Consider the following 16,064-nt stretch of genomic DNA (forward strand, 5'->3'; position numbering starts at 1 on the left):
TATATTAATATAATACTTTTTTTTGTCACGTCCACATATCTATTTGTCTCTCTCATCTCATGCCAGCGTGTCAGTGTGACATAGGCTGGCCTTGTTGAGTGAACAATGGACGCATAGTGGCCTATTAATTAATAGGCTACGGAACGGCGGCCTCCTGCCAAAAAAAAGGGAATCTGATGGAACCAGTAGCCTAATTAAACGAAATAAAACATATCCCACCTGATTTAGTTTGATATTGAGTACAGTAATAATAAATACATTTCATTTATTATTTAGAAATTTACATTTGTAAAATTAGACCAAAAATGACAGAGATGTAAAAGAATAGGGCTGTTTAATTACTTAATTCAGTGCCTAGGTAATGGCAGCCAGACGTAGCCAGAACTGTAGCACATATGCCTACTGTACATGTGTGTGTCCGAAAAAGAACATATTTAGACCTAAAAGCTGTCAACATGCCATGTATAGCCTATAGTGCTTCGAGAGCTTTTTTTCTTTTCTTATTTGGCTAAATTGGCATGACGCATCGTGATCAGCGATCACGCATCTATATAAAGCAAAGCAAAACTGCAGATTGATTCCTCATAGATCGGGCAATTATGAAGCGATTTTAAAAATTTAAAGAGGTCCTGAACACTGGAGGGGATATCCCCCCCACCCAAAAAAAGTGGAGGTGTTAATCCCCCCCGTCCCCCCCTACCCCCTGCGCGCAACGATGAAACTATATGGAATCTATGAAAAGGTTGTGGTTCATCTCTCTCTCAACTAATAGGGGTCCATGGCCTGAAAACATTGAAGACCACTGTAATAGTCCAGTAGTTACCATTTGGCAATATACAACTGTGCTATTTTGTAAGTTGTTTTCCCCCCTTCTTTTTCTTACTTTAAACATGCAGTGGGCATACTTAATCAGTGGCTTGGGTGTAAATGACACTAATATGCTAATATTCTTAGGATGCGTGTTACTGGATAGTCCAGCTAACGTCAAAGTTAATCATTGGCCAGTTTAATCGCTCCAAAACAGTGCTCTGTTGTTATGGAAGCGGCACGTTCTTTACTACTTGAATGAAGGAACACGTGTTCCAAACTGGTGCACATCCAAACACGACAACTTGTCTAATCACTTCAGAGTGCTGTTATTCCTACATACAACCACCAGTAGTTATGTAGTGGAGCCATTCCAAACAGCTGAAGAGAGCATACTGCATGCAGGTGACGTAAATGAAGACTTTTTCCAAGTTGAGTGATGAAAATTATTCAGGAAAATGTCCTGAGAATATGAGTCCTTTACTGTATATCCATTTGACAGTGGTTAGGCCTAGAATTATCGAATGCTTTAACCAGTGAAAAATAGCAGATATACAAGCTCACAGCGCGGCACCGCTGTGAGCTTGTAGATCTGCTATTTTTGAAAAGGTTGTGAAAATGTGTGCAAATCTTTGAATATATGTATTTTTTAAGCGAACATTTGTAACTCAAATTTTGCTTCTGGGGGGTCCCTGGAATTAAATATTTTGAGATAGGGGTCCGTGGCCAAATACATATCATTTTGGGGGTCCTTCACATGAAAAGGTTTGAGAGCCACTGACATAGTAGTCTCTCAAGAACAGACTAACTGAGCTCCATTTAAGTGAAAAGGACCTTTTCTTTGACGATGGCTAGCCAGATTGCTGACTCAGAAACGTAGGTTTTTTCAAAAAATCTTAGAAGGATTCAAAAGACACTTATAGAATCGTGTCAAAATTCTAATTTTCACGATTTTTCAAAAATAGCAGATCTACAAGCTCGCAGCGCGGCACTCGGTGCCGCGCTGTGAGCTTGTATCTGCTATTTGTCAATAGTTAAAGCATTCAATAATGATACACTATAATGTGTACCCGTTCTAAATGGGTTAATACAATTGTTTAATGTTGAGTCACTGCTCAATACCTCTATGTATCATGGTGCCAGAGAGGTCAAGATAGCTAGTTAGTAGTTCAGCAAGATCAGTGCAAGCTGTTACTGCTTTCTAATATTATGTTTTACTTTAGTTGCATTTCTTTCGCTGGTGGACACATGAATGGTTGTCTTTGACTCTTGAACTTCCTGCTTCCTGGTTGCTTGTGATTGAGATAGTCAATTTAAACTTTCCCAATGCATTGTGAAAATCTGGGCACGAGTGAATGAACATGAACACGATCCAATGAGCACTAGGGTGTAAAGCACTCAGGTGATTGTGGCCGGCTGTCCAGGGGAGAGGGAATCTGTGGAGGATTCATTAAAAAACTAGACTAAACAACAATGACTACACTATGTTGTCATTGTTATGGCCAAGACAAACAATACTGTAAAAACTGGTCAAACATTTTCCAAATTGTCAAATAAGAAAGAGGCAACATTTTACAATATTTATCTGTGAAACTATTTTTGAAGCGGTGACTAGCCGCTTCCAATGTATGGTCATGTCTGTCCCATTGTCCTCACTCACTCACTCACTCACCAGTATGAACAGGATCTGCGCATGCGCGCGCGCGCGCGAGAGAGAGAGAGAGAGAGAGAGAGAGAGAGAGAGAGAGAGAGAGAGAGAGAGAGAGAGCCGAGAGAGCCAGACAGAGCAAGCGATGCTGATTTCTAAACCGAAAGTGAAACTTACAAACTGCACGGAGAAAACAGAGAGAGAGAGAGAGAGAGAGAGAGAGCACGTTGCGGTAAAAAAAAAAAAAAAAACACACACACACACACACACACACACACACACAAACACACCAGTAAAAACGGGACTCATAAAATGTCCCTGGGACCCATCTGAATCAAAAACATAGATCTGGAACTGCTCTAATTCACCGCTTCAGTTCGAACCGAGGTTTGATTTTTTGTAATGCCTCAACTCCTACAATTCCAAGTGCTTGTCAGGGTGGGGGTCTCCAGTTCAAATATGATTCTTTTGGGGGGTCGCAGCGTGAAAAGGTTAAGAACCACTGCACTATGCTATGCTGGGGTTTACTGTTTGTACTGAGAGAATGGACATTTACGTGTTTCTTAGATAAATGTTTTCACCTTCACGGAACACGTCTAAACTGACAAAAACAAGTGCTGTCTAAATAACATTCTTAACATTAGTGGTCAAGCAAAACACTTCTAAATAACAAAAACATGTGAACAAGTAGCCTGACCGACATATACTGTACATACAGTAGTATCTGCATAGTTAGCGTCTATGAAAAAAGTTGATAAGAATTGTTAGGGATTTTGCTGTTTATAGATTTCGTTTTTTCTTTAGTTTGCTTTGCTATTGTATACCACAATAAAAAACTTTTTTGTGACTTGATCCATGTTGGCTGATCCTAATAATACTCTAATCTAAAGAAGGACAGAGGAGTCTGAAGATCAAAGCAAAGTTTGAAGCTGATAAATCATCACTACACAATAGTGTTGTGGGTCCGTTTTTTGCCCGAGGAATGTTTTTCGCGCAAAACAAATGCTTGTAATGGATTCAGAATCATGAAAACCCCCTAGTTAGTAGTGATGGGCAATCCCGTTAATTTCAGTGAACGGATCATTTCGTTCATGGTAATGATCCGTTCAAAAGATTCGTTCAAATGATTCGTTCATAGCGCGATCGTCCCGTGAAAAACACAATCGTGGGAGCGTTTTTAATACGCCGGGAGTACAGCCTGCCGTCGCGTCCTGTCTGCCGGCCGGGGCTATTAGGGGGAGGGGCGAGGGTGTGAACGAAAGTGTGAATGACCTATTTCAGGGATTTGAACGAATCGTTCACGGGTCATGCTAATGATTCGATTCTTATGAACGAATCACTCATGAACGACACATCACTACTAGTTAGACCCCTCATATGCTACTTAAAGCAGATTGTTTTTGGGGGGGGGGGTCTTTTTTCCTGTATAGTAAGTGAAGGGACCCAAACTTGAACCCCCTGAATTTACCTTGATCCACTGAGAATATTTTGGAAACTTTTTAAAATGTGTTTTGGATGACCCTAAGGATCATAAAAAACCCTGAATGATTACTATTGCAATTTCTTTTGGGTCATGCCCCTTTTTAGCTTAGATTGACTGGCCTACAGCTCATAGCCATGTCCACAGACTGGAGAGTCAAGACTCAAGAGTCACATGAGACTCCATTATAGCCAAGAAGAGACGGACATGGACCACTCGTAATCATGGCATGGTCCACTAGTGTTCCATGGACCACAAGTTGAGAAAACAGTTCACTCAATGACCTGGTGACCTACGTTGTAGCTGACAGCAGTTGCTATATTGGGCAGTAGGAGGCCAAGAACTTCCACAGAAAGGGCATTTGAAGAATCTCAAGAAGGGGAAGTGTACTGTATTGCCTTAGTTATCATTCTTAGGAAATATGCCCATGTAATTAATAGTTAATTAATTAGTGTCTGTTCACTCATACATAAGATACAAAACAGTATATCAGGCTGGATTAAGAAATTAAGAGAAAAAACACTCAATCATTCAAAAATGCTCTGCTTACTAGCATAATATTTCAGTCATTATTTAAGAACTTGTGTCCACCGCCAAAAATCTCCTGGATTCTTTTTTTTTATCCCACGATTTTGTAACCCATTTTTCACCCAGTGCCAATATGTAATCCTGGGCTCTGCTCTCCCTCTGCCGCGCCTGGGGAGACAACGGACTGACCTCATGCTTCCTTCAATGCATGAGGAGCCCAAGTTGCTTCTTTTCACCTGACAGTGGAGATTTCCCTGGTTTGGACGTAGCGCGTGGAAGGAACACGTTATTTCAACCAGTTCCTTTCCCCTCCATCAGGCGCCCCGGCTGGCCAGGGGGAGGCATTATTGAGACCAGGATTACTGCATGTTTTTGTGAGGGTATTAACCCTAGCAGATACGGGGACAACATGCAAACTCCACACAGAAAGGCCCCCAGTGCCCACAGCGTCCCCCGGCGGGAATCAAACCCAGGACCTTCTAGGACCTTTTTTCCCCTCTACTCATACAGTATAGTGTTTTTATGCTTGTGATGATATTGACTGTTTTTGGTGCTACTTTACATGTTGATGAATTGAATACCTAGGACCCCAATGGAAACAAGACCGCAAGGACTTTAGTGGTGTAATCCTTTTAGACTGGTGGTTTGACTTTACGCTGTCTTACATTTCTGTCTAATAAAAGATTCATTCAATCAATCAATACTGTTAAATTCCATTTACAAGGAGATAAACTTTAAATTTGTTTATCCCGGTTTCACCAGCATTCATACACACACTGTTCTTTGGCTCAGCAGGGAAGCACTTTGTGGTGGTCTACATTCATGTGGCTAAACTGTCTGAATAGTGTGTTGTGTTGTGTTGTGTTGTGTTGTGTTGTGTTGTGTTGTGTTGTGTTGTGTTGTGTTGTGTTGTGTTGTGTTGTGCTCAGTGGCGTCAGTTCAGCAAAAGCTAGGTATGGCAAAGATGGGAGTCCTCATGGAAAAGAGGCATTACATTTTGTATAACACGGTTCTATTGTGAAAATAACAGATCTACATGCTCACAACGCCTCGCGCTGCGAGGCGTTGTGAGCATGTAGATCGGCTATTTTCAAAAAACGAGTTTTGTCAGTTTTTTACACAGGTTTCTACAGTTTCTATATATGGCAGCCTGGAACGGTTGTTCAAGTGCAGCTAAACTTGGCATGTTAGTAAACGTGCCACAATTAACAATAATGCATTGCACCTGTGCAGCTGACCTGCGGAACCTGGGAATATACCATTCTGTCAAGTTGGGGAGAATACAAGTGTGGAGAATATAATTATAATACCTTGTTAAAGTGACCATTTTGTAAAACTTTGCATTTGTAGTTATTTTACTGTAATTTAACAACATAATAACCAGAACAGATAGACAAAGAGACATGTGTGGATTTATATTTAAAAGTAACTTTCATTTTCCCCCCTGGACCCAGGGTATGGCAGCTGCATACCCCTGCCATACCCAATTGACGCCCCTGGTTGTGCTGACATAGAGCATCCCATTAAAATACAACAGTGAACCCTCTTGTTCACGCAACTGTCTTGTTTTGCATTCAGCTTGCATTAACTTGCACAAAACCGAGAAAATCGCTGTGCGAATTGTTCAGCCCTTATAAACTCTACCATCGTCCTCACTAATCATCATCAATTTACAAATTAGCATCATCTACTAATGGCTGTACTGTACGTTATTGTGCGCTACTGTGCAAATGACAGGTTTGTTTTGATATCGCCTTACAAAGACCCAATAGGTCAGGGGTCTTCAACGTTTTCAGGCCAATCAAGGTCCCCTTAGTTGAGAGTGAGATGAAGCAGGGACCCCCACCACAACCTGTTAGATTCCATATAGTTTCATTGTTTGACAGCACGATCATCAGTGTATTTTGGATTCATGTCCATTTGTATTTTTCAGACATTTAACTTGAACCATCCATACTTAATAAACCTGACCTTTCACTCAGTAGACCTATGTGTTAAACTGAAGCGAACCAGCGTGCCTGTGGTGGTTTTATGGGAGTTAATAACCGCTTAACTATGTTGACTGGATTACCAGGGGTCGCCTAGGCCTAGGCCTACTACTTTAGTTGACCGGATTCCAATGAGCCCTACACCAAATATCCTTGAAAATAGCCGACCTACAAGCCGATCTACAAGCTAACATCCCAGCAAAGCTGTGAGCTTGTAGATCTCCTATTTTGAACTGAACGTATGACCCCAGAAGAGGAATGCTATATATATATATATATATATATATATATATATATATAGGGTGCAAATGAGTGTGTCTTACACTTTTGAAGAAGGTCCAGGGGGACCGAAACGTCTGTCAATTAAAATAAAAATGAGCAGCTGAGCAAGAGCAGAGTGCGGGAGTTTTTGTTCATGAAATATCTTTTCATGATTTCTTCAGTATTCACAGTCCTACGCACCTGCACCTGAATCTAGTGGATGTGCGAATACTTCCCCTACATAAATTCAAAGCCTAAAAGCCAAACAGAAGTGTAATTGTCAACGACAAAAAACACAATTAAATCGTTAATCGCAATTATTTGAGTGACAATTAATCGTCATGTAAAAGTCATAATCGTGACAGCCTTAGCTAGTCATCATAACTTCACAATCAAAGTAGGTGATACTGTGATAACAAGAAGTGAAACTGACGTCATATTGTAAGCCCAGCCAAAGACCTTTTAATAAAGGAAGATACGCTGGATCTTTAACCCACAACGCCATCTAGTCTAGAAACATGGTTAGCCTATCAGCAACACACTCGCATGTAATCGGCGAGTGTGTTGCTGAGACAGATAATATTTTTATTTTTATCCCCTAATTTGTCGCTTTGAAAAAGGCCACGTATGAAAATGGTGGGAGTGTGGCTTGTGACGATCTGGTCCAATATTAGTTCAGTGACCGTGGGGCTAAAGCAGTGGTCTTCAACGTTTTCAGGCCAAGGACCCCTTAGTTGAGCGAGAGATGAAGCAGGGACCCCCAAAACCTGTTCATAGATTCCACATAGTTTCATCTTTCGACAGCACACAATCATTAGTGTGTTTTGGAATCATGTCAATTTGTGTTTGCAGATATTTGCCTTGAACCGTCAATATTTAGAGAAAAACTTGACCTTTCACTCTGTACTAAGTCTGCTCTTTTTCCACTCTACACTAAAGCTATTTTTGGCTAAAGAATTCTCCGAATATAGACGCTAGGGTTCAAGTGGTTAATAGGCTATAAAAAAAGGAGAACAAAAGTTTCTATCACACAAAGATTTGAAGACCCCTGGGCTAAGAATCTGATATTGAAACTGATATTATCCTAGATAAAGTACTATGTTCTATCCGTCTGTCTTTCAATGTTATATGAGATACTTAAAGTGTGGTTCCTGTGGAAATAAGCCTCGGCTTTCTAGGATCTCCTTTTAGTTGACCTTGTACCAGTGATTTGTACTGTCATGAAACTGTACTTTTTTCTATTGCAAACTTCTAATAAATTCTTCTTCTTCAAAAGAATGGTTCAGATCAGAGCTGTGACTCCAACCTGCTTCCTGCCTCCCCGGCCACCACTCTGACTGAGGGGCGAAGCCACACATCGGACGACTGCTGCGACCTACGGCTCTTCCTTCAGCGACCAAGCAGCGACCAAGCGTCTAGCAGATATCCAAGCGTGTCTAGGAAGGGAGCGCTCGTTTTATGGTTAGATGTCACAGTTATTGTCCACGACATTAAGTTATTGTCCACGACATTGCAAGCGGCGCGAAGGCCAGCGGACCTTGGTCCTGCTCTTCGCGCCCGAGCGCCGCAGGCCAAAACATATTGAAAGCGGCCATTGAAATCGCTGATTTTCGCAATCTTTTTTTTTAAATTTAGTGCTCTGTCTGACTAATTAGCATACCCAAAACGTTATTGTAGGAAATCAAATGAATGAGAGGTGTAGCCTACTGTAGCTCTACTTAACAACTGCATCATTATCCATTTGGTAGCTAAACAGTCTGGGTAATCTATTTTAAGTACCTACGGTAGATTGTTTGATTTCATTTGATTTTCCTTTGCCATAAGTATCTATTTTCTGAGTTTATTTTCTGTAAAACGCCATTTCTGTTGAATGTGGGCCAAGTAATAAATAACATTGTGAAGCTATTGAAAGAGAGATGTGCTCAGCCATCTTTAATGTTATCCCTCTTGATAGCAGGCAGACAGATATCAACCCAGACAAATAGCAGACACATTTACATTAGTTTGTTTTAGTGTTTGTGTGGAATATGTTAATTGTACAGAAGTATTAAAAAGAGAGCAACATTTTGCAAATTACTTTGATTACAAATTGTGTCACTGACAGAATATACATGGATTTCCAAGCCATATCATAATGCACATTGCACTTGTCTTAAAATAAAGAAAGAGAGAAGGTAGCAAATAATGTATCGCGATGCCCCAATTGCCTAGCCCAAAACAAGTTGATTAGGGTCCTGCTTGGCCTTCCTTCTCGGATCCACCTTACCGCTTATCTCACTACCTAATCAGAATGCGTACCACAAAAGTGTGTGTATGTCCATCTGTAACGTCACTTTCAGCAGTTGTTCAATTGTCTAAAAAACATGCTTTGCTGACCATCTACTTTTCCACCTTCAGATGTGTCTCTACTTCTCATAATCCCAATGTTTACAATTTTTTTCAAAATTTTGGCCTGTAGGCAGTGCAGGGCCTAGCCTCAGAAACTCAGGCTTATTATATTTTGTAGGCGTTGCAGAGCCGGACTGGGGCACCACACAGTAGGCGGTGCAGGGCCGGACTGGGGCACCGGACTGGGGCACCACACAGTAGGCGGTGCAGGGCCGGACTGGCGGTGCAGGGCTGGACTGGGGCACCACACAATAGGCGTTGCAGGGCCGGACTGGGGCACCACACAGTAGGCGGTGCAGGGACGGACTGGGCCCCCACACAGTAGGCGGTACAGGGCCAGACTGGGCCCCCACGAAGTAAGCGTTGCAGGGCCGTATCAGTTGGATCACTGCTGCAACGTAGCAGTGAGTGCCTGCAAAGCAGGCGCGATCTCTAGATGTGAGCGGCCCGAAGGGCCTCGAACTTCTAGTCACTATATAAGCGTGGGGTTTATCATTTTCTTTCTGCTATATGACTACTTTTTCCCCTTTTGTTATTGATAATTTCCTATGCAAAGTAGGCCTACTGTGTTCTATCTATCTGTCTTTCAATGATACATAAAGTGGTTCCTGTGTAAATAAGCCGAAAAGCTTACTAGGATCTCCTTTTAGTTGACCTTGTACCAATGATTTACCTTACTGTCATGAAACAAACTGTACGTTTTCCTATGCAACCTTCTAATAAATTCTTCAATCATTCAATCAATCAATAAAAATTCACCTACTGTTTCCAGATCTTGGCCAAATGTCTGCTAATCACACATAGTTTTTGTTTTAACAGTGAGGAGTACCATGAGTGGGATTTCATGCAATCCAATTAGCCTCAGGTAAGCTGGCAATCACAGAGTAGGCTACTTTAATTAACGTTCAAATCATTTCCTGGGCTTTTCTACAGTTTCTGACAGTTTGTGTTCAGCAAAATCCGCCCATCATCTGGGACTCCAAGCAGATAAAAACAAATACACATGAATTGTTTTAAATATTAGCCTATTTTATTGCCTGATTGTGTATGGTCTTTGTAATTCATCATGTGGCACAGTAGGTCCGGGAACGTTGTTTTTGTATTCGTCTTTCAAAGCAGTCTTGTGTGACAACATAACGTATGAAGAATGAATGACGGTCAAAATAGAAAAATGTTTTTCTGCTTATGTTATGCACAACAGACCACCTTGTAAAGTCTTCAGCATCAAGATGGCCCCTCCCTCTCCTCCTCCCAGCAGATCCCCAGCTAAGCTAATTCACTCCATCCTTTCTGTATCATGCTAGAGTCGTTCATTTGCAAGAGGCGAACCAAAATAAAGTGCAACGGACAGACCGATCTTACTTACGCACACACACACACACACACACACACACACAATCACACACACACACACACACACACACACACACACACACACACACACACACACACACACACACACACACACACACACACACACACACACACACACACACACAACGATAAGGTCCCAAATCTGCGGTCCAGATGCGCTCAGTACATACCACAGCTGTACTAACACCACTTTATGCAACACGACGGCATGTCATTAACAGCATAAAGTGCTGCGCCGGATGCGCTCTGTCAAGCCGCGCAACCCCGCTACCCCCGGGCCCCGGCCCCAGGGGTGTCGCACCAAACTCTGGGCCCTGGATATACAAGGATTCACTGCGGACCCCCCCCATGAAATGTTCTTCATAGAGGGGGGGGGGGGGGGGGGTTTAACCCATTTAGACTGGGGAATGCATTATTACCCATTGTTTTGTGCTATACAAGCTCACAGTGCGGCACCGAGTTCCGTGCTGCGAGCTTGTAGATCTGCAATTTCTTTTTAAATCATGATTTCTTTTTTGAAAAACATATGCTTCTATGTCAGTGGTGCTCAAATTTTATCATGTCAAGGACCCCAAAATGATATGTATTTGTCCACGGACCCCCATCTCAAAATATTTAGTTCCAGAGACCCCCCCAGAAGCAAAATCTGAGTTACAAATGTTAGCTTAAAAAATACATATATTAAAGATTTGCATGCATTTTCACGACTTTTCAAAAATAGCAGATCTACAAGCTTGCTTGAGCTTGTAGATCTGCTATTTTTCAATAGCTAAAGTATAAAATAATAAAGGCCCCTCCACAGGGGCGTCACAAGGGGTAGGAAAGTGGGACTGAGTTACTGGGGCCCAAGGTGGAGGCGCCCTAATAACTTTATTATGAAAAATAGCAGATATACAAGCTCACAGCGCGGCACCGAGTGCCGCGCTGCGAGCTTGTAGATCTGCTATTTTTGAAAAGTTGTGAAAATGTGTGAAAATCTTTGAATACATGTATTTTTTAAGCGAACATGTCTAACTCAAATTTTGCTTCTGGGGGTCCCTGGAACTAAATATTTTGAGATCGGGGTCCGTGGCCAAATACATATCATCTTGGGGGTCCTTGACATAGGTTTCTTGCACACATTTTCACGATTTTTCAAAAATAGCAGATATACAAGCTCGCAGCGCGGCACTCGGTGCCGCGCTGTGAGCTTGTATATCTGCTATTTTTCAATAGTTAACATTCATGGGGGGCCCGGAGTGAATCCTTGTACCCAGGGCCCAGAATTTGGTGTGACGCCCCTGCCCCTCCACCTTGGGGCCCTATAGTAACTCAGTCCCACTTTTCCCCCCCCTTGTGACGCCCCTGCCTCCACCCCTACTACCCCCACCACCTCTCCCTCCCTCACGCCATATAACCCCCAGCAGCGTCTGCATCCCATCATCTCCCTTCTCTTTTTTAAACATCCTCGCACTCATCAGCCCGAGGTTATGAGGCTTGTGGCACGCGCACCGCATTCCTGGGAGGTGATGCGAAACAGAAATGCATTAAATTCCCGATCTGCAATCCATCGCAGGGGGGCGGGCGGAGGAGGAGGTGGGGGTTTGTTAGGAAAGAAGAAGGAGGGAGGGGAATGAGGTGGTGGTGGGTGTGGGGCCAGTCGGGGTCGGGGTCTCGCACACACACACACACACACACACACACACACACACACACACACACACACACACACACACACACACACACACACACACACACACTCACTTACACTTGAATCCTTTCCTCCTCTACATCGTCTAAAGGATGGAGTGCTTCTCCGAGAGAGATTCAAAATGCTAGAAGGCACCTCAAGGCATCCAAAATATATAGGGTTCAAAAGTTGGAGGAATTTGGGGTATTTATAGAAGAGGGTGGTGAAGGGTGGGGGGGGGGGGGATTTCCGTGAGCCCTGAGATCCACAGGGACCACAGAAGTTTGTAGAGCAGCAGAGAAGTGTGTGCGTGCGTGCGCGTGCGTGCGCGCAGTCCTGTGCAAATGCGCTCCTTTGCGTGTGCATGAAAATAAAACGTCTGCAGATCATTTGCCTTCCTTCGCAGTATCGTACATGACAATTCATGGACCCCGTGGGGGCAGTGCTGGGGCGCGTTACGAGCCGAATGACCCTCCATGAAGCATCTGGTATGGGGGCCAACCAAAAATAGCACACACAACTGCATCTTCACATTATATATCTCTATGGAAGATTGAGCGGCCTCGGGAGGATCCTTCTGTAAGGGTCAACGACGCAAACAGATGTCCTCCCTCGCCTCATAAAAATGAAAAACACCGAGCGCGAGGCTCCGAGAGGACGCTGAATTAAGAACGGCGTACTGTTTTTCCTGGGGTTGTTGGTGTTAATGAGAGGCCCTCACCTGTCAAAGGAATGTCACCCTTTGACCTCATTTCACCTGTGTATCAACCTTCATTTGCATTAGTTTTCTGTGCATTGCCTCGACTCGCATTTCACAACATAATTAGATTTGATAGAGTAGAACTTTAACTTAACCATAGCCAGGGATGGGACGATATGAAAATGTCATAATATGACGATTATTGTCACAGAAGAAATCGCGATTTACGATATTATCGCGATAATCAAAATCCATTATTCTGGGGCGGAACATTTGCCAAAAAATAGCCGATCTACAAGCTCAAACGTGACGCATTTGCCAAAAAATAACAGATCTACAAGCTCACAACACGTCGCGTTGTGAGCTTGTAGATCTATTATTTTTTGGCGAAGACATTTGAGAGTGAAAAAAAGACGTATATCAAGTACCTATATCATAAAAAAGTACCTTTTACCAATAGAGGGTTTAAGTGGTACCGGATATGCAGCTTGGCAAATAAAAGGTGAATTGATCCCAGTGCATGACGGAGGACGATTTCACGATAAATTAAATCTCCACGATACGATTATCGTGAGTGTTTTTTATCACGATAAACGATAATATCGCTTATCGTCCCATCCCCAACCATAGCCTTATTCCAGTCTACCAAAGGAAAAGCAATGGCTACTAGTGGTGCTATTATCAAGTATCATCCACAATATTGCTCTTACATATCATCGTTGTCGGGTGGAAACCTTGTATGTCCAAGATCTGCTGTTTTCACTAGTTTGAATCATTTTTAAAATGATAAATGCAAAACGAACGGTTTTGGACATACAGGGTTTTCAGCCGACAACGACGATATATTTTTCGGGCGCACATGGTTTACTTTACTAGGAATAAGAGAGTCGAGGGGCGGCTTTATGCGGGTCATGGGGCCAGGGGCCAGATTTGAACCCAGGACCTCATAATTATGAGGACACTGCAACAAGTTGACTCACTAGCTGCCAGACACTATCTTACAATCCTTCTGTAATGTGTGATTAATATCCTCGCAGGATATTTCACAACATCATATTACAAGTAGTGATAAAACATACCTAACAGTCTATTTATATTATAGTCTGCGGAATACCATGCATTCCACTTCCAAGTACATAATGTTGCGTAAGTCTAAATGAAATGACGTAGATCAAATATTGACATAGATCAAATATTGGGTGACTGGTGCCACTTAATCATCATTATTATTGCTACCGGTATGTGCTTACGACTCTTTCCACTGTACCAATACAGTATTATTGACTTTTCTAATACATTTCTATTTCCATTAGCGAATGGTTTTATTCTCTAGAGCAGGGGTCTTCAACATTTTCAGGCCAAGGACCCCTTAGCTGAGAGAGGGATGAAGCAGGGACCCCCTATATATTGTATAAATGTGTGATGCCGATTTTTCTTCGATTTCATAGATAGATTCATAGACTTGTTTGACAGCACTGTCAGCAGTCTGTGTTGGATTTGTGTTTTTAGTAAACTTCTGCTCTTTTTTTACCTCTACACCAAACCTATTTGCAGAAAATAGTCGATCTGCAAGCTCTCAACACCTCGCAGCTTGTAGATCTGCTATTTTTGGCTAAAGTTCTCCTCAGAACAGGGATGCGAGTGTTCAAGTTAATCAAAAAGAATGATCCTATCACAAAGATTTGGCGTAACTCTAGTAACTCTGAGGACCACCCTAGGGGTCCCGGACCCCCTGTTGAAGACCCATTGCTCTAGAGTCAGTCTATAGTGAAGTCATGTGTTACCGCGTCACCTTTACGCAACATGGGACTTGCCACTATGACTGCAGGTTCCTACTTTGGGGGATTGTGTGAGGTTCAAGGGTGTCGAGGAGGAGAGGGAGTTTGGGACAAAGGATCTGGCTCTAATCAGCCCCTCTGACCACGGCTGACTCTGCATCCACAGGAAGGCCGAGCCCCCCAGGCCACGGTGGGGAAATCAAACCTATCTTTCTTTTTTTTTTCAATTGTTCATTCCAGATATAAATACCTTCTGACAATGAGGCCGACCAAGCTCAAGGTGAGCAGGGTGCCATGCTGGCCCCCCCGTGCCATTTGTATGACGCCGCCGTCGGGCAGATACCTCGTATCTTTTTATATTTTTGTGTCACTTAACTCCATACTTCGTCGTACAAAGAGAGTAAAAAAACGAAATAAAAATATAAACAGTTGTGAAAAAAGCCGATCTACCGTACATGCTCACAACACATCGCTTTCTTTCGCGGTATGATCTTAGTGAAAAGGCTATGTTCACTGTTTCGGATCATTTGGAAACTGTTTTGTAAACCATGTTTCCAACAGCAGCGATTGCTGCTCTCCAGGTCGGAGGTTATAACAGTGGACATAAGAAAGCACACGCACTAACCTCAAGTGTGCACACATGAGTTCTAAAGGCACGCTCGCACGTGCAGGTATGCACACGTGGCATAGGCATGTCACACCTGATATTCACACGTGTACACACCCTCTACCTAAATGCAGACACATTTTTGCATGTAAAATCATATAAATATTAACACCCACAGCTGCACACGTACATGTCGATCAGAATCAACGTTATTGTTACATCACAGGTTTTACAGGTGTAAAACAGTGGGTGAAATTAGTTTTGTGCGAGCTCCACCGTTTTTGTTGTTTCCATAAGAGAAAGGGGGGAAGAAAGGGGGGGGGGGGGGGGGGGGGAAGGGGGAAGGGAGAAAAGTGATCAATACAAATCAAACAAATGATCTACATCATCAGGGATCTTCAACAGGGGGTCCGCGACCCCTAGGGGTCCTCAGAGTTACTAGGGGGGTCCTCCAGATCTTTGTGTGATAGAAACCTTTTTCTTCTTTTTTATATTAACCACTTGTTAATCCGAGCGTCCATATCCTGAGAACTTTAGCCAAATATAGCAGATCTACAAGCTCATCGTAGATCGGCTCTTTTTGACGTTTGACGTAGAGGGGAAAAAGAGCAGATTAAGTACAGAGTGAAATGTCAAGTTAAGTATTGACGGTTCAAGTGGTTAAATATCTGAAAACACAAATTTACATGAATCCAAAATACACTGATGATTGTGCCGTCAAACAATGAAACTATATGGAATCTATGAAAGAAGTTGTGGGGGCTCCTGCTTCATCTCTCTCTCAACTAAGGGGTCCTTGGCAGAAAACACTGAAGACCCCTGGTCTACATATTTAC

Source organism: Nannobrachium achirus (assembly GCF_963921795.1).
Source record: "Nannobrachium achirus genome assembly, chromosome: 11".
Lineage (NCBI taxonomy): Eukaryota > Metazoa > Chordata > Actinopteri > Myctophiformes > Myctophidae > Nannobrachium > Nannobrachium achirus.